Source organism: Nomascus leucogenys, chromosome 15 (genome assembly GCF_006542625.1).
Source record: "Nomascus leucogenys isolate Asia chromosome 15, Asia_NLE_v1, whole genome shotgun sequence".
NCBI classification, from domain to species: Eukaryota; Metazoa; Chordata; class Mammalia; order Primates; family Hylobatidae; genus Nomascus; species Nomascus leucogenys.
The window spans coordinates 49,163,047-49,187,538 of record NC_044395.1 but is presented as its reverse complement, the minus strand read 5'-3'; positions in this window follow the sequence as shown (position 1 = coordinate 49,187,538).

The window sequence follows — 24,492 nt, the reverse complement described above, 5'->3', positions numbered from 1 at the left end:
CCAAAAGTATAAGTCTGTGGTCGTTTGAAAATTTTAAAAAAGTGTTATTCCCTATTGGTAGTTTGAGAAGTCCTGCTTTATACCTGAAAAGGAGGGAGTGGATGATTTTTAGCCTTTTATGCTAAGGATCCTTCCTAGCTCTAGGAAAATGTGTTCGCCTCCCTCTCGGGGACCACACCATGTGGTATGATGAAGGACCTGACTATGGCCAGCCACAGAAGGGCTCACACACCCTTCCTCCAGGGAATTAGGTGAGGACTCACTTCCTGTTGGTAAGCTCAAGAAAGCTACCGAAGTGATTATTTTCCCAACAACATCAGAATTTGCTCTTTGGCGACTCCTGCCTCTCACTGGATACAGAAGTAACTGGCAACATTTTAAATATGTGGCTCGCCAAGCACATCTTTACCATAAAATGAGAAAACGGGCTCAGAGGGATGAAGTAACTTGTCCTAGGCACATAGCTAGTACAGCTTAGAATCCATATTTAAACCCGGGTCTGTTTTCTCCAAGAGCTCACGATCCTCCCAGTTTATCAGAGTTTGTTTGGAAGGATGAGACACATGGTCTCTGCAAAAACTGTTGAGGAGTCTGGAGAAGGGGTAAAGAGCAAGTCAGTCGGGCATAATCAGGAGGTGGAGAAGTGAGGGGAAACTCACAGAGCGGGACAGAGGTGTCAGGCATTGCTATGGGTTGAAGTGAGCCCCCCACCCCAATTCATATGTTGAAGCCCTAACCTTCAGTACCTCAGAATGTGAGCTTAGGTGAGATAGGGTCTTTTCATAGGTAATCACGTTAAAATGAGATCATTAGAATGGGCCCTAATCCAATATGATGGCATCCTTCTAGAAAGGGGAAATTTGGACCAGACATGTATAGAGGGAAGACCATGTGATGAGACATAGGGAGAAGATGACCATTTTACAGCCAAGGAGAGAGTTCTTAACAGATCCTTTCCTCAGAACCCTCAGAAGGAACCAAGCCTGCTGGTGCCTTGATTTGGACTTCCAGCCTGCAGGACTGTGAGATAAGAAGTTGCTGTCGTTCAGGCCACCCAGCATGTGGTACTTTGTTATAGTAGTCCTAGCAAACACATGCAGACATCCTGGACTGAAAGGAGCTCTGATGGAGACTTCGCTTTCAGGAAGTGATAGCATCTTTTAAGATTCCAGAGATGGCCGGTTTCCCCCAGCGGGAGGGAGAGGACCTCATGCCGGCTCCATCACTGATAGTGCCTTATGCTGTTAACATGTATTTACCAGCCTGTCAGGGCAGAGGGAATGAGGATGTTCTCTGCAAGCCTGTCAACTTTCTCATCCAGTTCCACTCTCACTGTCCTGCCTCCTCATGAATTTCTGGCCATGAGTCATCCTTTCAGGACTGAACTCTACAGCCCTGTTACAGAGAGATTTTCACCAGATCCAACTCTACTAGCCTTAAATGTATAGTAAGCATTGCACTGGATGGTGCACACTTTTGAAATAACTAGCCCAGGCCCTCATTTGCTTCCTTCAGGGGGCAAGCAGACATTCTACATCTACCACCTCAGAATTCCTCTGAGTTCTGTTGAAAAGACAGACTACTGAGAATGAGCAGGCCACCTGTGAAGGGAGCCATCTGTGTTCTATGGAAGAACAGGGCTCTTCTGGCCATGGGGAGGCCATGGAAATAGGAAGCCAAGGAAGATTCAAATGCTCTGCTTCACAAAGGAATATTTTCATAAATGCCACAGTCATTCTTGTGGGAGGGTCCCTCTGACTATATGGAGAGGCTCTCCGAGCCTTTTCTGGAGGCTTCTTGAGTACTTCCTTACTCACCTTTTGAAACAACCAATTTACACTTTGGGGGCAGAAGGATTTCTTTGGAGGAATATTTCACATTTTTTTGCAGTGATGGAAGTGGGCATTGTCAGATGGTCTGCAAAGATGGTGAAGGTTCGTTGCCACGATTTTGTCTATGAATGGTTGTCTCATGGGTCATTGTCATGGATTGTTGTTTCTGTGGGCTGGCTGCATTACAATCACCCTGCAGTTTAAACAGTAAACATTCCTGGGTTCCTGCTCCCTGAGATCCTTATTCAGGAGTTTAGGCACATATCTAGGAATTTGTACTTTAAAAGTATCTCTGGTGATTGTAATGTGCAGACAGATTTGGGAACGTCAGTTGCCCATTTCTACATTGCTATTATGTACACACAAACACACACACACTCACACACACCTTTAACAAATATTCATTAGGCACTTTCCCTGTTCTAGAAAGTGAGCAGAGACCTAGGCATATAGGGACCAAAGGCACAATTTTTGTCCTCAGATAGTCAGTCTAGTGGGAAAGACAGACTGGGATCAGATGTTGACCATACAGCATCATAAATGTTTGAGTAGAGTTAGGCCTAGGATGTCTAAGAACATTGAATCTGCTTTTGGGGATGCATGTGGGAATGGAGTTATGGCATTTGTTTTCAACTGGGGGTGATTTTGCTCTGAGGAGATATTTGGTAAAGTCTGGAGACATTTTTGGTTGTCAAAATTTGGGAGGGGTGCTTCTAGAATCTAGTGGGTAGAGGCCAGTGAGGGATGCTGCTAAATATCCTATATGCACAGAAAAGCACCCCACAACAAAGAATTATCTGGCCCCAAATGTCAATAGTGATGAGATTGAGGAGCCTGGGGATAGGAAAGGCTTCCTAGGGGTTGAAACTGACCAGACACACAAAGTGGAGAGTTGGTAATGGGAAGCTTACTCTAATGAAGAGAAAAAAGCAGAGGCCTTGAGCAGACACACCTTGGGAGCTGTGTGATGATATGCAAGTTGGCACAGGTGGTGAGGGAAGAGGCCAGAGAGGTTGAACCGGACTTGGGTTCCCTGCATTAGAGAGTGGATTTCTTTCTTAAGGCTAGAGGAAGCCACTGAAGCCGAAGTAGTCAACTTCAAAAGTGAACTTGTATTTTAGAAATATTACTCTGATATAAGGTTGAGGGACTGAGGGATGCCTGAGATGGAAGGGCTGGGCTGGGGGCACTCGGGTTTCTGAACAAAGAGATAAAGACAAACCTTTTATATATATATATATATTTTTTTTTTTATTGTACTTTAAGTTCTAGGGTACAAGTGTACAACGTGCAGGTTTGTTACATATGTATACATGTGCCATGTTGGTGTGCTGCACCCATTAACTTGTCATTTACATTAGGTGTATCTCCTAATGGTATCCCTCCCCGCTTCCCCCCACCCCACAGCAGGCCCCAGTGTGTGATGTTCCCCTTCCTGTGTCCAAGTGTTCTTGTTGTTCAATTCCCACCTATGAGTGAGAACATGCAGTGTTTGGTTTTTTGTCCTTGAGATAGTTTGCTGAGAATGATGGTTTCCAGCTTCATCCATGTCCCTACAAAGGACATGAACTCATCCTTTTTTATGGCTGCATAGTATTCCATGGTGTATATGTGCCACATTTTCTTAATCCAGTCTATCATTGATGGACATTTGGGTTGGTTCCAAGTCTTTGCTATTGTGAATAGTGCCACAATAAACATACGTGTGCATGTGAAGACAAACCTTTTCAAACCCAGATTGAGTCTAAGAGCCAAGGAAATGTGCCAGATAGGAAAGTTGCAGAAGATGGAGGGGCCTGTGGGAAACCCAGGGAGGTTAAGTGACTTGTGTAAGGATGCGTAGTAATTTTTGGCAGACCTGGAAATTTTGGCAGATGATCTTAAAGATAAACATATACTGTAACAATCACTTTATATTATGGGGCTGCAGAAACAACTGCTGACATTCCCAAACATTACCTGTAGTTGAGTTTCCTTGCTGATAGTAAGGATTGGGCTGTTATCATTCCTGGGATTAGTGTTATTTTATTGCCCAAAATAGTTCTATAAAGGTGGTATTATCTTCAACATTCATAAATTTGAAAACTGAGAAGCAATGAGGTTAATCTCATAGATAATGTCAGCTATTGCTGCATGAGAAAATACCCACTCCCTAAATCAGTGACTTGGTACTGCTCATGAGTTTCTTGGTAGCTGAATGGCTTTGCTGATCTTGGCTGGGATCTCTCACAAGGCTGGAGACTTGGCAGAGATAGTGCAGCTCTGTCCACATGGTCTTTTTCAGGCTAACTTAAACGTGTTCTCACAGCAATGGCAGAGAAGCAATGGATGAAGCAGAAACATGAATACTTTTTCAAGTCTCTGCTTCAAGCTTGCTACTGCCCGATTGGTCAATGCAAATCACATTGCTGAGGCCAGAGTCAGAGTGGGAGGGGACTAAGGGTTATAGGGGAAAAGGCACAGATACAGGAGGCTATTAATAAGGGCCACTAAGTCACTCTTCTCCTCAGCAAATAGTGGCACAGCCAGAATTTGAGCTGGATTCTTCAGATTCCAAAGTATATAATTTTTCTACCAGGCTCTCCTGCTTTGATGATAAGGATGTGATAAAAAACAATATACATTAGTTCATTAGTTAGGATTTTGCATCAGTAAAGACACTTTCATATGTACCTTTTTTTTTTTTTTTTTTTTGAGACAGACTCTCACTCTGTTTCCCAGGCTGGAATGCAGTGGTGCCATCTTGGCTCGCTGAAACTTCTGCCTCCCAGCTTCAAACGATTCTCATGCTTCAGCCTCCTGTTTAGCTGGGATTACAGATGCATGCCACCACACCTGGCTAATTGTTGTATTTTTAGTAGAGATGGGGTTTTGCCATGTTGACCAGGCTGGTCTTGAACTCCTGGCCTCAAGTGATCCACTGGCTTTGGCCTCCCAAAGTGCTGAGATTACAGGCATGAGCCACTGCACCCAACCCATATATATTATCTTAACCAATGCTGAGAGCAACCCTGTGATTCTGGCAGGACTGACACCTTTGTTCAAAGAAAAAAAGCAATAGCAAATAAATATTCAGATTAATAAAGGGCTAATTTCCTTAGTAAGCAAAGAGTGCTTAGGCACAAACAAGAAAAAGATAATAGGATAGTGGGCAAAAGCCACAAACAGGTAATCCATTAAAAGAGAAATGTAAATGGACAAACATGAGAAAATGCATGTCTTTCCAAATAAAAGGAATGCAAAATGTAAAAATGAGATATCATTCTATCCTATTGGATTGATGAAGACTTTTAGGTTTCATGATACCCAGTGTTACTTAGGGACGGGAGTATGGGCCAGAAATAGGAAGCCTTCTATGCTGATGGTGGGAGAATGAATTGGTGTGATATATTTGGAGGGTAATTTTGGCAATAGTGATAAAAATATGCATATGAAATTTGACTTAACTATTTTTATTTTTAGGAATTTACCCTAAAGATAGACCTAAAAAGGTCTGCAAAGATATCCACGGGGGATATTCATTGCAGCCTTCTTTGTGATAGCCAAACAATGGAAACACTCTAAGCCAATTCAGAGAATGGGTTATATAGATTTTCTTTTAACTTTGTCCAAACTAGGTGTCAAGGAGAATGAAATAGATCTTTATGTCCTGACATGGAAGGATCTCTAAGACATATTGTGAGAGAGAGGGAAAAAATGGCATGTCTGTGAACAAGATATACAGTTTTCATTTGTTTAAAATAGAGATATTATACACATGCTTGTGTCAACATAGAAAATATCTCAAAGGACATCTATGAAGCAGTTAATAGTAGCTAATTCTGAGGAATAATCAGAGGGGTGGAGGAAGAAAAGGAAAACTCTATGTTTAACTTCATTCTCTTCCTCACTATCTGAATTCTTTCCCCACGAAAATGTGCTACTTTTATCTAAGAGAACAGAATAGAACAAAGCAGAAAACAGATTGGAAAGAGGTTATTGTATTTGAGTATCATTTTTTGCTGGCATATCTTGCTTTTATAGTTGGTCAATTTGCTCAATTAGCAATCTTTTTTTATGGCCCTCATCTCCATCTATTAAGAAGGCTTTATTCTTGCTCAGTGTTAACACTTAAGAATGCCTAGGAATTGTTTCCAAGGAAACCCATCTATAGCCAGATGTTAATGGCATAAGCTCCTATGGCTACAGACAGGGTCTTGTTTCTTAGCAACTCACTCAAATTTTCTCATTTTAATTAAAATCCTACATTTCCTTAAAATGGAAAAAATTCCTTTCCTATTCATAGCAAGGATATGGTAGGTGATTTATCCTTGTTCATGAAATTTGCCTCTGAGAAAAGGCTTTTGTGAATGTGAAGTGAAATTTAAAAACGTCTCCTTACCTAAGGGTGCCCTCTTTGTCAAGTGCATAAATCAGTTACTACTTTCTCTTTTTAAATAAAAATACATTTATTTATTTTTAGAGACAGCGTCTCACTATGTTGTCCAGGCTGAACACAAACTCCTGGGCTTCAAGCGATCCTTCGCCTCAACCTCCTGAGTAGCTGGGGTTACAGTTACCCATCTCTATCACTGCTTTCTACTCAACTTCAATCACCCCGATCTGGGTCTCTGCCTTTGACATCCTCAGGCATAGTGTGTGACAGGTGAACACCATTTCCTCATCTAGCTAGCCCTTAGGTTTCTTATCAAGACTGACTTAAATAGGCACAGCAGATTCTTAATGCCAGTACCACCTTTCTGGTGACCTGCACTTAAGGCAGACAGTACTGGCCTCTTTCCCACCAAGTATTCAGAGGGCACCACGGTCCCGTTCATTGCCCTGCTTTGGGCAGCCACGGTGCCATGCTGGAGCTGCCCTGTGGGAGGAAGCCTGTCATCCTGCCCTGAGTGAAAAGATGTGAAAACATATACATCATGATAAGTATAAGAAGTTAAACAATTGCCAACATTGTGTATTTCCTGAAATGATCCACTGAGAAGGACAGACATCATTTCTCTGGTATTCGTGAAAAAAAGAAAGTATGTTCTAAATACAATAACGAGGAAACATCAGGCAAACATGAACTGAGGAACAGTCTACAAAATAACTTTAAAGTGGTCAAGGCCATGCATGACAGTAAACACTGAAGAACTGAGCATAGTTAGAGATTGATGAAAATACCGTATCATATCTCTACAACTTTTCTTTCTTCATGGAAATATTCCTGGATGGCAACATTTTTGTTATCAGTTATTGGAGCCCTCCACAGATTTATTTCTCAGATTCTTGAGATTGTGAGATATGGATCTTGGGGATGCTGGGAATAGAGGGTAGGGAGAGAGACCTGGGGACAAGACTGTCATCCTAAGAAAGGCCTGTGTGGGACACCTTGGGATCTCTGGACAGACACAGGGTCCTGTGAGGACTTTGTCACTGTGGCAGAGGGAGCCAGGAGCCCTTCCATTGGATGGAAAGGTAGGCTGTGACTCAGCCTCACCCACTGAGTCCTAAGTGCCAGTTTCCCTGGGTGACTTGAGCCAGTTGCTGCCAAGTCATGCAGCTAGTGTTCACTGGGTGCCTTTCAAGTGGCAGCTGCTCTCCTAAGTGCTGGAGCTGCAGCTTTGAGCAGGACTAACAGTACCGTTCTTGGGAACTTCAAATCTAATGGCGAGGTCAGCATGCAGACAAAAGGTAGAACATGAGGGAGGTTGCAGGCACTATGGGCATGCACACCAGGAGATTCCATCCTAATTTGGTGGGAGTCAAGGAAGGCATTCTGAAGGAAATGGCAATGTCTACACTGAGATGTAAAGGTTGGATAAGGGTTCACCAAGTAATAGGAAGGAGGAGCTTCCTTGTCTGCAAAACAACAGGTTGGAGTGACAATGATCAATCTCCCTTAGCTGTCAGTCTTTGTTGTGTGTTATACCACTCAACTCAGGGACACATGGTGAGCAGACAGACTAGTGACAAAGACTCTCTCTTTGACCAAACTCTAGCCAGGGCTCCTCTGAGCTCTCTTCTCCACTAGGCCTCAACCTTGTTCTATACAGACTTGAACAAACACTAACATCATTACTAACAGCTCAAAGTGCCTGCCGAAGAAAACTCAAGGCTGCTAAAAAGATGTACTGTTTGTTTCAGCCAACACCTAAGGATAGGGCCTCTGTCTTCCAATTTCTGTGGGAGGATGGAATCCTAACTTTGATAATTGCCAGCTAGCAGACACAGCTGGCCTGATCACACATAAATAAAACAGATGCAGTAAATAGGGTAGATGCAAATGCTCCCCAAAGGAGTCATGAGGAAAAATAAGTATTGGCCTAGAAAAAAGGGAGAGGTGGAGAGAAGAGAAAGAAAACAGTACACAAAGCCCCAGACCAAGAGGAAGATGGTGCATTGCGGAATCTGCAAGTACAGTAGAAGCTCTTCCACAGACCTTTGCTTAACTAACTTGTTGTTCTTTGTGTTCTTCAACTGGTGCTCTTTATTCCCTGTAGAAACACACTGACCGACTTATCCTTCATTGTAAGTTTTCACTTCCCTAACTCCACTCACCTCCTGCTCACCTCATTCCCCATTCTCTCATTCTCACTTTAAAATGACCAATCAGCTCTTTATAAATTGAAGCTCAGTGCAGTTCCGGCTAGACTCTTTTCTCTGTTGCAATAGTTATTACTACTTAAAATCTGTCCTCACTTTAACTTGTGTCTGGCTTTATCTTTGACACTAGAGAGTAACCTACTAGCCCTGGGCCCATCTGAGTGCTATGGGTATCAGTCAGTTTCTACAGGGAATAAAGAGTGCTGGTTGAAGAACGCAAAGGGCAATTAGTCAGTGAAGCAAAGCTCTTTGGAAGAGCTTCTATTGTACTTGCAGATTCCACAATGCATCATCCTTCCTCTTGGTCTGGGGCCTTAGGTACTGTTTTTTTTTTTTTGTCATCTTTTTCCACCTCTCCCTTTTTTTCCAGGCCAATACTCACTTTTCTTCTTGACTCCTATAGGGAGCATTTCCATCTACCCTATTTATCTCTATCTTGCATTGTTCTCTGTGAATTTTTATCCTAGACCTTTGTTCCTTTCTTGTCTTTCCTACCACTCCTGTGACGATGGCTGAGCCACAGAATGAAAGGAGCATGGGCTCCCTCCTCTCTGCCTCTCACTTTTACAAGAGCCCACGTTGCACTATGTTGTACTTTTTGATGACTTCTCTGCCCCTCCCATTAGCATTTAAGCATCTTGCTGGCAGGGCCTGTGTCATATTCAACTTTGTTTTCTCAGCACAAAGCCCAGTGCGTGACACATGGTAGTTTTCCACTACAGGTTTGAAGAATGACTTGACATCATTTAGAAACTGTGATGCATATGGTCTAATCTCACAGTAGGTAGCAGATAAAGGATCACAGTCCAGTAATTAAAATAGCCTGAGATACTTATTTGCATTTCTCAAATGCAGTGAATATAACCACATAGCTTAAAATCTCTTTCTTTTTCTAAGCTTTTATGCACTTAAGTTTTTTAATATCTGTTTTTCACAGACTTTGGCTTGGGGGAAAGAGTATGGAGAATCACATATGGAAGGTTTTTATGGACCAGTCCTGGAAATGGCACAAATTAGTACTTACATTCCTCAAGCCAGAACTCAGGAGTTCCTCCCTCTCCCAGTCACAAAGGAGGCTGGGAAATGTACCGTAACTGTATCTCAGGCAAAGTAAATTTCTGGGTCATGGGGTTATGCATCAGGAATAAATGCCTGGAGCCTTGACAGGTGTGGTATGGATAGAAGGGATGGTGAATAAGCCCAGAGGGACAGGGAGTGTCAAAGGAGGGGGCAAGAGGGCAAATGACAGGTGAGGGGGACAGGTAGGCTGGGCTCAGACTGTGAAGGACTTGAAGGACATGCAAGCAACTTGGGATTCTCTCTCTCTCACACTAACAGACAGCTCCTGATAGTTCTTACACAAAGAAGTGACTTGGTCATGTCTCCTTTAGCACGATGACTCAAGCAGGAAGGTAGAGAAAGAAATGGAGAGAAAAACCTGAATGGAGGGAAACTATTCTGGAAATTGTGACAATGGTCATCACTATTCCCCTCCCACAAAAAGCCTGAAGTAAAAGTGAGGACTATAGCTTGAGAATGAAGAGAAGAGGGCTGGCTGACACAGTCTACTGTTGAGTTGATGCTGAGGAGGAGGAGGGAGGAACCTAGGATGGTCTCGGGACTGGCCTGTGTGGCCTGGTAAGCGTGTGCTCTGTTGTGAATGCAGAGGGTGAGAGACGGCTCTGATTTATGTTTGGTGAAACATTGTTAAAGGAGAAGAGACGAGGCCCCCAGCTTCTGAAGTATGTAAAAGCTGCTAACTTGACTGAAGTTGTGAGTCTCCTAGACTCTGATGGAATCACAGTTCCCAAGTACTGTCACATTTCTTCTGTATGAAAATGATTGAGCAACCTTGTGATGATACCTGAAAGTCTCCCTTTCGCAGCATATGACCCCACATTGTTGAAAACCCCAGTTTAGAACCATCCAATCCATGGTTGCATCATCCTTCAGGGTGAGCATATTGTGCAGGAAGTTGAAAAATTAGCCCCATCCTCCCTGAGAGAAAATCCTACCAGAATTAACAGTTGGGTAAATTAAGGAATAGTTGTGCAAGTTCCTCGGTGACCTTGTTGTGCTATCTAAATTTCTCCCATTTGCACACTGTCTGTGAACCAGGCCCTGTGTCCGCAGATCTCATTTTTGATGAGAAATTTTGTCCACTGCTTGAATGTTTACATCTAACTCCCCTAACTCAGAGATTAAATATCACTGTGCAAGAAGTTTCCATTAATCACTGCAGATATCATGTCACGGAAGGCAATGACAAAATCTGCAGACTCCTGGGCCTTTATTTGCCATCATCATCCTTTTTTTTCCCCTGCCAAATGCAAACATTTATCTTCCTATGGCTAGACTGGAATGATTCCCTGGTACCCACAAATTCATCACTGGCTATCTCACAGACAAGTATATTTCTTACATGAGATTTATTTCCACCTCCAATATTTTTGCTCTTTATCTAAACTAAGAAAACAGCATATTTACTGTAGTTAACAGAAATCCTTTGAAAAAGTGGTGAGGTGAGAAAGAAATGAGAGGGAGCTTTCCGGATTTTTAAAACTTGGTTTTGACCCTCTCTTACTTGGGCAGATTTCTTAACACCTCAAAGCCTCAATTTGCTAATTAGGCTAGCTAATTTATAAATTAGAGTGGTTACGATAGTAATAATAGCCCTGCCTACCCACCCCAAGGGGTAGTTGGATCAACTGCAATAACATTTGGGAAGACATTTTATAAGTTGTAAAGTACTGTATAAATACCATGTATCAGAATTATTCAATGACAGTACAAATTTTAGTCTTGAAGGCCAAATGTCTATCTTTTTCTAGTCTTTCTTACTTTTTTTTGTTTTCGAGATGCAGTCTTGCTCTGTCACCCAGGCTGGCGTGCAGTGGTGCAATCTCAGCTCACTGCAACCTCCACCTCCCAGGTTCAAGCAGTTCCCCTGCCTCAGCCTCCTAAGTAGCTGGGATTACAGGTGCTCATTGCCACACCTGGCTAATTTTTGTATTTTTAGTAGAGATGGGGTTTTCCCATTTTGGCCAGGCTGGTCTCGAACTCCTTACCTCAGGTGATCCACCTGCCCTGGCCTCCCAAAGTGCTGGGATTACAGGCGGGAGCCATCATACCCAGCAATATTCTTTCTGACTTTCATGCATCTCTTTTCTTCACTGACTTTAAATATTTATTGAGTACCTATTTTGATGACAGTTTTGTTCTAGAAACAGGATTGACAGTAGATATAACAGACAATTGATGTCAGCTTTGAGATCAAAAACAGAGGTGAGAAAATGGCGTTAACATCTCATTAGAAAATAAACATAGCTTGGTGTAGCATATGTGAAAAGGAATGGTGTATGGACGTAATTCCCGCACTTGTTTGGACAGGAGACTCACCTGGGGAGCCCACAGAAAGTACAGATTCTAATTTAATCAGTATATTTGGGAATAGACTGAGAAACCTGTGCTTTGTTCTTGTTTTTCTTTTTTTTTTAGCAAGTTTTCTTGAAGAATTCTCAGACAGCCAACTGTACCAATTCCTTACTGGAACCATAGTCATAGAGCACGTGGATGTAGGAGTACAAAGGAGAGTGCTCAGTGAGGGCCAAAGCTACTGGGGAAGCTGGGGTTGGCTTCCTGGAGAAGGTGGGCCTTGAAGTGGGACAGGTAGGAAGGGTGACAGGAAGGGCGTGGACAGGAAGTAGGAAGGGTGACAGGAAGGGCGTGCCCCCAAGACTCTCTTTTCACTTCCTTGACCTGGCTGACCCTAACTACACCGTCAGGGTGCAGCAACAATGCCACCTCCTCTGGTGAGGGCTTTTCAACCTCGTGAGTCAGGTCTGGGAGTATCTCTGGGCTCCCACAATGCCCTGTGCTTACTTATCACGTCACTACTCATTATGCCAATTTATAATTATCTGCTCGTTTACATGCCTTTGCTCTAAGCTATAGGAGAGGAGGGAAGTGTTTTGCCGATCCTTGGCACAATGTCTGGCACACAGTAGGCATTCAAAAATGTTTGTTGAGATAATGAGAGGTGAGGGCATTCCAGGCAGGAAACAGCACAAGCCAAGATTAGGAAGTGGGATCGACTCTGCAGTGTTTGAGGCCATGGAAGCAGACTATTCAAGGATGGTCCAGTTGTAGAATAGAGAGGAATAAAGTTGGCTTTATTCCTTCACCAAACACAGGTTGAGCACCTCCAATGCACCAGGCATTTGCTGGTAGGAAAAAACCATCCTCTCTCTCTAGTGAAGAAATAGATTTGTAAACAAAAAATTATGGGCCAGCTTCTGCCAAGAAACAGCACGAGGGAAAGAAACAGTAGTGAACAGATCAGAGAGCCACAGCAATCCAGAGTGTGGATGTCGAACACTGCTGAGAACTGTCAGGATGATGTGACTGAGGACAGGACATTTGAACCTGCTCCAGATGGAGGAGTAGGGTTTCATCAGGCATTGGAAATGGGGAAAGGGCAGGCCTTACCACCTAAAATCACACTTGCATTTTGACTCCTCTGCCTGTGATCAATCAACCTTCAATGATGGGGAACTTGATACCCCCAAGGCAGCAGCCCATTCTGTTTCGGATGATTCAAAATATTAGGGCTAAGTTTTGTCAGGCAGGCTGTGGTTGTGATATGGGGTATATGTTGATGTATATGAGGTGGGTTCTGACCCAATACTCTCCACATTTGCATGTGAACTCTGTCAACTTTCACTAGATTCTTGACCTTAGCCTTTGTGAAGAGGCTATCTATCTCTCTCGCCACTGTATACTGAAGGCTGGCCCATTGCCTCACCAGAGCAGACACCCATAGAGATTTGGTGAATGTTCGAATAGATGCCAAGAAAGAAAGGCAGTGTTCCTAGATCTACTGCAACAGTGGCCCGAAAGCTTAGTGAATGGGAAAGTGAAGGTGGGTGTTCTGAGCTGCACTGAAGAAGCCTTAAGTCATGAGCACTTAAGGTTATGGTCCCACTTGTCCCCATTATCTATCTTAAAACTGCCCATTGCTTCATGCCTTGTTTTACTGGGATTGTGGGAGGATAGGTGCTGCAACACGGTAGAGATTGGCCAGTCTTCCCCCCGGTCAGTGAGCATCTCATGGTAGCTCATTCCGGGTCCTCATCTCTTTGTAGGTTGTAAGAGAACAATATCAAAGAAATAATCCTGTGTTCCCTTTTTAACAGGTAGGGGATAGCTGAATAAGTAAATAGCTCTTGGAATCGAATGTATGTTCCATTGGGGAATTGTATACTATTGTGATTTCAAAAATAAAAACAAGAGATGGTATTTCTGTCATCTGGGCTGGCAGTGGAAGGGGAAGTAAATTAGAAGACAGAAACCTGAGTTCTTTCAGGCTTATGCCTCACTTGATTAAAACACTTGGCCAAGTCAGGTCACCTCTCTGGAATTTAGATTACTCATTGAAAAGTGATGGAATTTCTTTAGGTTCATAAAACTCTGAGTGCCTGGAAAGACATGGGGATTCGCTGATGTGTTTGAAGAAGGGAAATGACATGGATCTTTTTTTTTTTTCTTTTTTTGACTTGGGTCTTAAGTCACTCAAGCAACTGTGTGAGCTGTTCCAATGGAGTGGTTTTTTTGTTTGTTTTGTTTTTTGTTTTTTGTTTTTCCGCTGAGTGAAGTAATACACTTGATCAATTCCTCTGGAATTGTTAATTGCAGGGTTTTTTTTTTTTGGTCTTTTACTTACATTTTTATGTTCCTATTTTGTTTTTTAAAAAACCTCTTTGGCTTAATTAAAAAATCCATTTTAGTATTTATATCAGCCTCATAGTCAAACTCACCAGATATTCTACCAGTTTGTTTTTTTGTTTTTGTTTTTATTTTTCCTGGAAACCTTCTTTCTGGAATTGTCTTTCTGATACAGTCTGGACTGGTGGCTCTCTAGGACCCACTGCATAGCTGTCATTTTGGGACTTCCCTTTATCCCTTTCCTGTGTTAGCTCTCCTGTTTTCTAGACCCTATTTAAAAAAATTCTTGATGTATTTCCTCACTTTGGTGGAGAATAACATGTAGTGGTTCCCAGAAAAGGAATTTAAAGAAAGTCTTTTTTTTTCTGAAAAGTTGCCTATATGAAAATGCATTTTCCACATACTTACACTTAAATGACAACGTGTCTGGTTATGACTTTGGGTTAAAACCGTCAGAATTGGGAAGGCTTTGTTGCATTGATTTTTGGCTTCCAGTGTTGCCTTACATAATACAATACTGGTTCTTAGTCTCTGGTACATCACTACTGTTTTTCTTTTTTGTAGGTTTTAGAGTCTTCTCTTTATCCCCAAAGTTCTCAAATGTGACAATAATATGCCTTTTTCCATTAATTTTTCCAAGCAATGAGTGGTAAAACTCAATTTGGAAACTCAGATCCTTTTGCTGTGCAAAATTTTCTAGTGTTATTTCTAATATCATTTCCTCCCACCTCTTTTTCTTTTACTGGTTCTATAATACTATATGTTGAATCTCCTGGATTGGTCTTCTAATTGCCTTTTCTTTTTTTTTTCATATATTCCATCGCTTGGTCCACCTTCCAGAGACTATCCCCAACTTCCTCTTTCTTTTCTTTCCTTTTTTTTTTTGAGACAGAGTCTTGCTCTGTTGCCCAGGCTGGAGTGCAGTGGTGCAATCTCGGCTCACTGCAAGCTCCATCTCCAGGGTTCACGCCATTCTCCTGCCTCAGCCTCTCCGAGTAGCTGGGACTAGAGGCGCCTGCCACCACACCTGGCTAATTTTTTGTACTTTTAGTAGAGACGGGGTTTCACCGTGGTCTCGATCTCCTGACCTCGTGATCCGCCCACCTCAGCCTCCCAAAGTGCTGGGATTACAAGCGTGAGCCACCGCGCCCAGCCTCCAACTTCCTCTTTCAACCATTCTATTGAATTTGTAATTTCTGCTGTTATGCTTGTAATTGACTAGAGTTCCATCTTTTTCTATAAATGTTTTAACAATTCTTTTATAAAATTGCACTTTATTCTTTACCTTGATATATGAGGATATCAATTATAGTTTTCTGAAATTTTTTTTCTGTATTTTTCTTTTATTTTTTCTGGGTTGCGTTACTTTAAAAAATGTTTATTTTGGTCTCTTTCATGTTGTAGACTTTACACAAATGTCTGGTGGCCCTTAGAAGTCTACTTATGGTTAAGACTGGATTCTAAACAGGTGATTGGAATTCCTAAGTACCCATGGGAGGTGCATGCATTATATTATGTATTAATTTGGTGGGAACCAGGCCTCTCTGTTGGGACACACTCAACTATCTGTGCCCATAAGGCATTTTAGCGGGCAGTTTAGTTTCTCTAGAAAACTGTTCTCTTGCCCGGAAGAACATACTGTCAAGTATTCCTGGAGCTGGTTTGATACAAGCAGAATGGGCAATCTCATATTTTGATATGTAAACTTTCACTTAATTTTCTTGTTTTCAGCATAGCCCTCTTTCATGATACCTACTAACCCCACATTAGCAGCTGCTCCATGTCAGTTTTTCACGTCATAATCCTCCAGTTTTTTCCTGAGTGGGAGAGGTAGTTGGCTTCAGGAATGGGGGTGGGACCTGGGATTACATTGCTTGCTACAGAGATTTTGATTAACCCCCTGGCTTACCCTCACCTGTGGTGGAAGCAGACCCCTCCATCTGCCAGCCTTTCCAGAGCTGTGCAGCACAAATGGGCCATCTCTTCTTGGCATACTTTTCTGCAGTATCTGGTATTCAGCTTTCTCAGGCCCACGAATGCCTTCTTCTACTCTCTGTCTTTCAAAAATTTGTTGATCCCTATCTCTCGTTCTTGTCTCTTTCCTATTCATTGCCCTTGTAGATTTATACTTTTTGAATTCTTGTAAAATCATTTTAGAAAGTTTTGGAGGAAGGGAACAGTGACAAACATATGGTTTCAATCCATCACTTTAAACCAGAAGCCCAGATGGACATTTTATTAAGACGATTTTATCCTGTCATGCCTGAGATATTTTCAACTACATGTCACTTTACAACAACCTAAAATATGATGCTAAAATAGAACTGTTTCCTTTGATAACTAAATTTCTCTCTCTGCAGATTTTACATTAAAAGGCAAATCTTGAATTTGAAATAGAGTTCCCACTGATTTAATTTGAGGTGCTGAAACTTGGCTGATCCAAAAATATTTTCTGATTCTAGGAGTCTATTGCTACTCTATTTGACTATGACTGGAAATCTTCTTTCGCCCACAACATTTTGTTCATTTGAGATGGGCCAGCTCTTCACTGATCTGCACAATGTTGCCTCGTTTTTCCAGATGTTTGTTTTAATCCCATGGCCCATTCCAGATGACTTGGGAAGTCTGCTGTCCTCTGTAAGTGACTGCACACCAAATAAGAGTTTGGAAACAGAATGAAAAACAGCTCAAATTATCCATGTGTTCAGAGCACATGAGTTGGAGGTGGGCTTTAAATGCCAGACTCCAGGAAAGACTTAGCTGAATTGCAGAAGGCTGGAAGCAGAATTAGAGCAACTGTTAGAAGTCATGTCCTCCAGCCCTGGCCTCACTGGATGAATTCCCTAAACAATGGGCATTTGTGCTCTTTCCACTGCTGTAGGAGTCTGTTTGAACATTTATTCTGATTGAACTTCATTCTATAAATACTGAATGTGTACTGAACATTGGAATATAGATAAATAATGTATTCTTTCCCTGAAGAACCTCACAGTTTTCTGCCATCTTCATATAGACAAATTCAGTGTGATCTTTGTTTCAACAAAGGCCAAGCTTATCTAGAGGCTCAAGAGAGACTTCTCTATGGAGGTGAAAGGAAGCTTCCCAGGGTCTGCCTCTTACTTATAGCTTTGTCCTGTGACTCTTTGTTCCAGGCCTTGATGTAAAACAGAATCAAACTTTCTTACTCATTACAGCTCTCTAGATTTTTATTTTATTTTATTTTATTTTATTTTATATTTTATTTTATTATTTTATTTTATTTTCCTGTAACCCAGGACAGTGCTGATCTCCAGATATTTAAAGAAAACATTATGTCCTTGCTAAGTCTCTTCTTTTTTAGGCCACCCACCTCAGATCCTTTAACAACTCCTTATCTGTCATAGTTCGAGTTCCCCTAGCATCTTGGCATTCTCCATCGGCTATTCTCTCATTCACTGAAGCTGATGCTTTTGTTGTGTTCTCTGTGGCATACAGGACTATTAATTTCCTTGATTTCTAAATACTACATTTTTATGAATGCGGATTACCAGTGAGTTTGGAATTTTTGTTACCCAAAGTACAATATTGATTCCTGTTGAGCTTGTAGGTCACAGACCTTTTCACTTATGAATTGCTATTGATTTCTGAAATTTAAGTATAGGAAATTACATCGGCATTTTCAAGGTCTATTTTGTTAGACACATTTAGCCATTAATACCAATTTGCGACAATACTTTTTAACCCTGAATTGGTCATCCATTATATTGATTATCTTTCTAAACTTTTTAAAATATTAGATATTTGTTAGTATGAGAGTCAGTCAGGATAGGCTCCACTGTATTGAAAGATAATCAAGTCCTGGATCATAGTGGTTAATAAAATCCAAAGGATTGTTTCTTGCTTATGTCCTATGTCCATTATGGATTGGCTGGGACTCTGCTTCTTGTCTCTTCCCTCCAGGGGTCAGGCCGAGCGAAATCTTCACCTGCAATGTTGCTGGTAAACATGGCAGAAGGAAGAAGACTCTGGAAGGTTCTACACTAGCAATTAGATGCTCCAGGCTGGAAGTAACACATCACTTTTTTTGTTTAGCTGGAATTAGTTTCATGGCCTCACCAACCATATGGAGATCAGAAATTGCAATTCTATCAGGTGTTCAAGGATAGTTCATGAACAGGGCCAGTGACTATCACAGCGTGATCTTTATGTTTGTGACACGGTAATTAATAAAAATTGTTGGCTAAGATAAGACTTAGAGAGTATTCCTTCAGTGCACTCCTAGAGACCTCCTTGAAATGGGTATGGACACATTAATCAGTACTCTGGGTATATTCTTTCAACAAGGTACAATTCCACTCAAGTGTACTATCATCTGGGCCACATTTCCTCTTCTTCACAGCACATTGTGAGAGATAAAGGCAAAACCTTTGCTAAAGTTTGTCTGCAACAGGTTAGGTGACTTGGGGTGATGAAAAAGGACTGATTTTTAAAAAACTGAGTTGTAGTCTTTGCCTTATCATTCTCTAGCTTTGTGAGCACTGGCAAATAAATATACCTCTCTGGCCCTTATAGCATTTTTTTAAATTTACAAAATTAAGATAATTTTTAAAATTATAATTCCTTCTAGCTCAAAAATTCTAAGAAATCTTATCCTGTTTTTTGAAACCCAATAACTTTTCATAAACTCAATAAGGTACTTCTGCCATGATTAACTTTTAGGGAACCCTTGCAGGTACCAGTGATCATTCGTTCTCTTCTAGACTATCCCTCCCAGATTACAAAGGGGAGGGAAAAGACCAAGACACAGGACTGGGTGGGCTTCTGAGGTGGGGTAAAAATGGAGGAAAGCATGGTTTTTGGTGTCGAGAACACATACAGGAAAGAAAAAGGAGTATTCTTTTTGGAAGCACCACAAACCCTTCAGTAGTGAATATGAGCAAGGCATTCCAAGTATAGTAAATTATATTAATGTTTCCAATTATTTGCTATATTTCCTGTGAGAATGTTCCACTTCTATGTCCCATCAGCATTAGGCTGGATTTTGTGATTTCCTTTGGCCAGCAAAATGTGGCTAGAAGGCACGTATGCTGAACAGAATCATTGAGAGATATCACATGGTTCTGTCATTGCTCCTTTCCCCACTACACAAGAATGACATATCCCAGATAGATTTTCTCCTTCAATCTGGGCTCAAGAAAGAAGAAAACATATGGAGTAGAGCTACAGCCAACCTATAGCTGAAAGGTAATATGACCAAGAAATGAACTTTTGTTAGAAACCACTGGGATAGTGGGATTGTTTGCTACTACTGCATTACCTAGTGAAAGGTGACTGGTACACTAGGCTGGCCAAGAGGTGGGTGGAATTAGCCTTAGAACCCAAATTCAGGACTACTGAAAAGCTCCAAGAGAAGAGCAATTTTAATTAAGAAATACACTAACTGAGGGGTCATTTGGTTTGTGGTGAAAGGGTTTTCTAAATAGTAAAAAAGCTATCTAATGATAAGACATTATTATTAAAACCCTATTAAATTTTAGGAAATTAATTCATTGTTGGTTACAGAAATAGCAATATCTGTGAACGAGCAAGACAAACACCAAATCAAGGAGGTAAAGAAGAAAGCAGATGTTAAAAAATGAAGATATCCAGATGAGGGGCTTATAGGAGAATTCTTTTCTGAGATGAATAGCTTTGCTGATGTAAGTCTTTGTGTTGAGCTTTGAAGAGGTAGGATATCTTGATGCCAGAAAGAGTCCAAAGCAGTCTCTGGCTGCTTTATCACAGAAAGGAATACTGAAATCTTGCTCTTAATAGATGGCCCTGTCATATAAAGAGTCTTTCTTACTCACATAGGGAGAAGACAGACAGAGATGGGCCATCCAGAATTCAAGCACCATCTCTCTGATTGATTGCAAACTACTCACTGACACGGTGGCAGAATTGGCTGATAGAGCAGGGGAACAGGCCTTCTCTGCCTGATAATAACACAAGATGATAAAATGTGTTCCGCTAAGTGTCTTGGTATTTCCCTTTATCAGAAAAAGAAATCCTTCACAGCTTTCATCACTCCTTTATCACATTTTTCTGTGTAATTGGAGCCACAGGGTTGGACTACATTAATCTCCACTCTGTTAGGCAAGACTGCGTACTCACCAATATCTGAGAGAGAGAAAATAACAGAAATCTCAAAACTGATGTTGGGAGAAATACTGTCTTAATGAATGTGTGTAGAAAGAAATAGAATGATCCAGGTTGGTAGAAAGGATTTGACACTTATCTACAAAACAAACATCACCCTGTTACTCTCCTGTGAGGGCTCCAATATCATTTAGGATAAAAGCCAGGGTGCCCAGTTTAGTTTATCGGAAGCATTCTGATCAACCTGCAGTTTCCCAAATACACCATTCCATTTCATGCCTTATGCGTGCCTTCCCTTCTCACCTTCCCAAACTCTTCCAAAGTGCAGTCCAAGAGCTCTGCCTCAGACTTCCCTCACCTGCAGAGTGATTTCACACATCACTCTGAATGTTAATCAGTGAGCGGGTTTGTCGTTCTCCTCCACTAGCATTTAGCTGTGCCAGGACAAGGACCACATGGTATTCAACGTTGCTTCCTCAGTGCCTGGTACTATGTCTGGCACTTGGCAGATGCTCAATAAATGTTGAATGAATGATTGTTCATTTGTTCTACAATCCCCTTTCCCTCTCTTTTAATTTTGGGGAAGGTTCTGGCCACAGAGTCAGGTTCTCCATCTCTTATTTAGCTCTGCTACTACCTCTAGGTGCTATCATGGCTCTAAGATAGGAATGATAACCTCTGCCATGAAATGGAGCTTGAGAGAGAGTGACAGAAAAGTTTTCACAGAGGATCCTGGGCCCCAAGTTTCTGTCTTAAAGGCTAAGTAGGAGTTTGTGAGGTACATGAGGTAATAGGAAAACATGTACAAAGATATAGCGATACAATACAGAATACGAAAATGTCAATTTTATCATCTACTGAGCACATATTTTATGATATTCTTGTTGGGTATTTATGTACAAAATCTGTAAGTCTGGCAACAGTTTTACAGTGACATAAAACCTTCCCAGGATTCCAAAGGGAATATCATTTAAACAACAAATTGTTGCTCAGAAAAACTCAGTGATATGCCCAAGGTCACACAGCTCTCAAGGGGCAGAGCTGGAATTCCAACCCTCTTAGCTCTTTTCACCACTCAGGGTTGTAGATGTGTAGTAGTTTGGAATTGCTTTGTGACTTATATTCATCATTATTAAAATATATGTGTTTGACTCTACAAATGTCTATGTTTTCTGCCAAATCTAAATTTTATGTTTGCTGAGCTCTCCTCTCAAAAAGTCACAAGGTATCATGATTAAGACAGTGGGCTCCACAGCCGGGTAGTCCTGGTTCCAGTCTCAGCTCTGTCACTTATTTCAGGTGCAGCCTGGGGTAGTGTTTTTTTTGTTTTGTTTTGTTTTGCTTTTTAAATTTTATTATTATTACACTTTAAGTTTTAGGGTACATGTGCACAATGTGCAGGTTTGTTACATATGTGTACATGTGCCATGTTGGTGTGCTGCACCCATTAACTTGTCATTTAGCATTAGGTATATCTCCTAATGCTATCCCTCCCCCCTCCCCCCACCCCACAACAGGCCCCGGAGTGTGATGTTCCCCTTCTTGTGTCTATGGGTTCTCATTGTTCAATTCTCACTTATGAGTGAGAACATGAGGTGTTTGGCTTTTTGTCCTTGTGATAGTTTGCTGAGAATGATGGTTTCCAGTTTCATCTATGTCCCTACAAAGGACGTGAACTCATCCTTTTTTATGGCTGCATAGTATTCCATGGTGTATATGTGCCACATTTTCTTAATCCAGCCTAGCGTTGTTGGACATTTGGGTTGTTTCCAAGTCTTTGCTATTGTGAATAGTGCCACAATAAACATACATGTGCATGTGTCTTTATAGCAGCATGATTTATAATCCTTTGGGTATGTACCTAGTAATGGGATGGCTGGGTCAAATGGTATTTCTAGTTCTAGATCCCTGAGGAAACGCCACACTGACTTCCACAATGGTTGAACTAGTTTACAGTCCCACCAACAGTGTAAAAGTGTTCCTATTTCTCCACATCCTCTCCAGCACCTGTTGTTTCCTGACTTTTGAATGATGGCCATTCTAACTGGTGTGAGATGGTATCTCATTGTGGTTTTGATTTGCATTTCTCTGATGGCCAGTGATGATGAGCATTTATTCATGTGTGTTTTGGCTGCATAAATGTCTTCTTTTGAGAAGTGTCTGTTCATATCCTTTGCCCACTTTTTGATGGGGTTGTTTTTTTCTTGTAAATTTGTTTGAGTTCATTGTAGATTCTGGATATTAGCCCTTTGTCAGATGAGTAGGTTGTGAGAATTTTCTCCCATTTTGTAGGTTGCCTGTTCACTCTGATGGTAGTTTCTTTTTCTGTGCAGAAACTCTTTAGTTTAATTAGATCCCATTTGTCAATTTTGGCTTTTGTTGCCATTGCTTTTGGTGTTTTAGACATGAAGTCCTTGCCCACGCCTATGTCCTGAATGGTATTGCCTAGGTTTTCTTCTAGGGTTTTTATGGTTTTAGGTCTAACATGTAAGTCTTTAATCCACCTCGAATTAATTTTTTTATAAGGTGTAAGGAAGGTATCCAGTTTCAGCTTTCTACATATGGCTAGCCAGTTTTCCCAGCACCATTTATTAAATAAGGAATCCTTTCCCCATTGCTTGTTTTTGTCAGGTTTGTCAAAGGTCAGATGGTTGTAGATATGCAGCATTATTTCTGAAGGCTCTGTTCTGTTCCATTGATCTATATCTCTGTTTTGGTACCAGTACCATGCTGTTTTGGTTACTGTAGCATTGTAGTATAGTTTGAGGTCAGGTAGCGTGATGCCTCTGGCTTTGTTCTTTTGGCTTAGGATTGACTTGGCGATGCGGGCTCTTTTTTGGTTCCATATGAACTTTAAAGTAGTTTTTTCCAATTCTGTTGAGAAAGTCATTGGTAGCTTGATGGGGATGGCATTGAATCTATAAATTACCTTAGGCAGTATGGCCATTTTCATGATATTGATTCTTCCTATCTATGAGCATGGAATGTTCTTCCATTTGTTTGTATCCTCTTTTATTTCATTGAGCAGTGGTTTGTAGTTCTCCTTGAAGAGGTCCTTCACATCCCTTGTAAGTTGGATTCCTAGGTATTTTATTCTCTTTGAAGTGATTGTGAATGGGAGTTCACTCATGATTTGGCTCTGTGTTTGTCTGTTACTGGTGTATAAGAATGCTTGTGATTTTTGTACATTGATTTTGTATCCTGAGACTTTGCTGAAGTTGCTAATCAGCTTAAGGAGATTTTGGGCTGAGACAATGGGGTTTTCTAAATATACAATCATGTCATCTGCAAACAGGGACAATTTGACTTCCTCTTTTCCTAAATGAATACCCTTTATTTCCTTCTCCTGCCTAATTGCCCTGGCCAGAACTTCCAATACTATGTTGAATAGGAGTGGTGAGAGAGGGCATCCCTGTCTTGTGCCCGTTTTCAAAGGGAATGCTTCCAGTTTTTGCCCATTCAATATGATATAGGCTGTGGGTTTGTCATGGATAGCTCTTATTATTTTGAGATACGTCCCATCAATACCTAATTTATTGAGAGTTTTTAGCATGAAGCGTTGTTGAATTTTGTCAAAGGCCTTTTCTGCATCTATTGAGATAATCATGTGGTTTTTGTCTTTGGTTCTGTTTAAATGTTGGATTACATTTATTGATTTGTGTATGTTGAGCCAGACTTGCATCCCAGGGATGAAGCCCACTTGATCATGGTGGATAAGCTTTTTGATGTGCTGCTGGATTCAGTTTGCCAGTATTTTATTGAGGATTTTTGCATTGATGTTCATTAAGGATATTGGTCTAAAATTCTCTTTTTTGGTTGTGTCTCTGCCAGGCTTTGGTATCAGGATGATGCTGACCTCATAAAATGAGTTAGGGAGGATTCCCTCTTTTTCTATGGATTGGAATAGTTTCAGAAGGAATGGTACCAGCTCCTCCGTGTATCTCTGGTAGAATTAGGCTGTGAATCCATCTGGTCCTGGACTTTTTTTGGTTGGGAAGCTATTGATTATTGCCACAATTTCAGAGCCTGTAATTGGTCTATTCAGAGATTCAACTTCTTCCTGGTTTAATCTTGGGAGGGTGTATGTGTCGAGGAATTTATCCATTTCTTCTAGATTTTCTAGTTTATTTGCATAGAGGTGTTTGTAGTATTCTCTGATGGTAGTTTGTATTTCTGTGGGATCGGTGGTGATATCCCCTTTATCATTTTTTATTGCATCTATTTGATTCTTCTC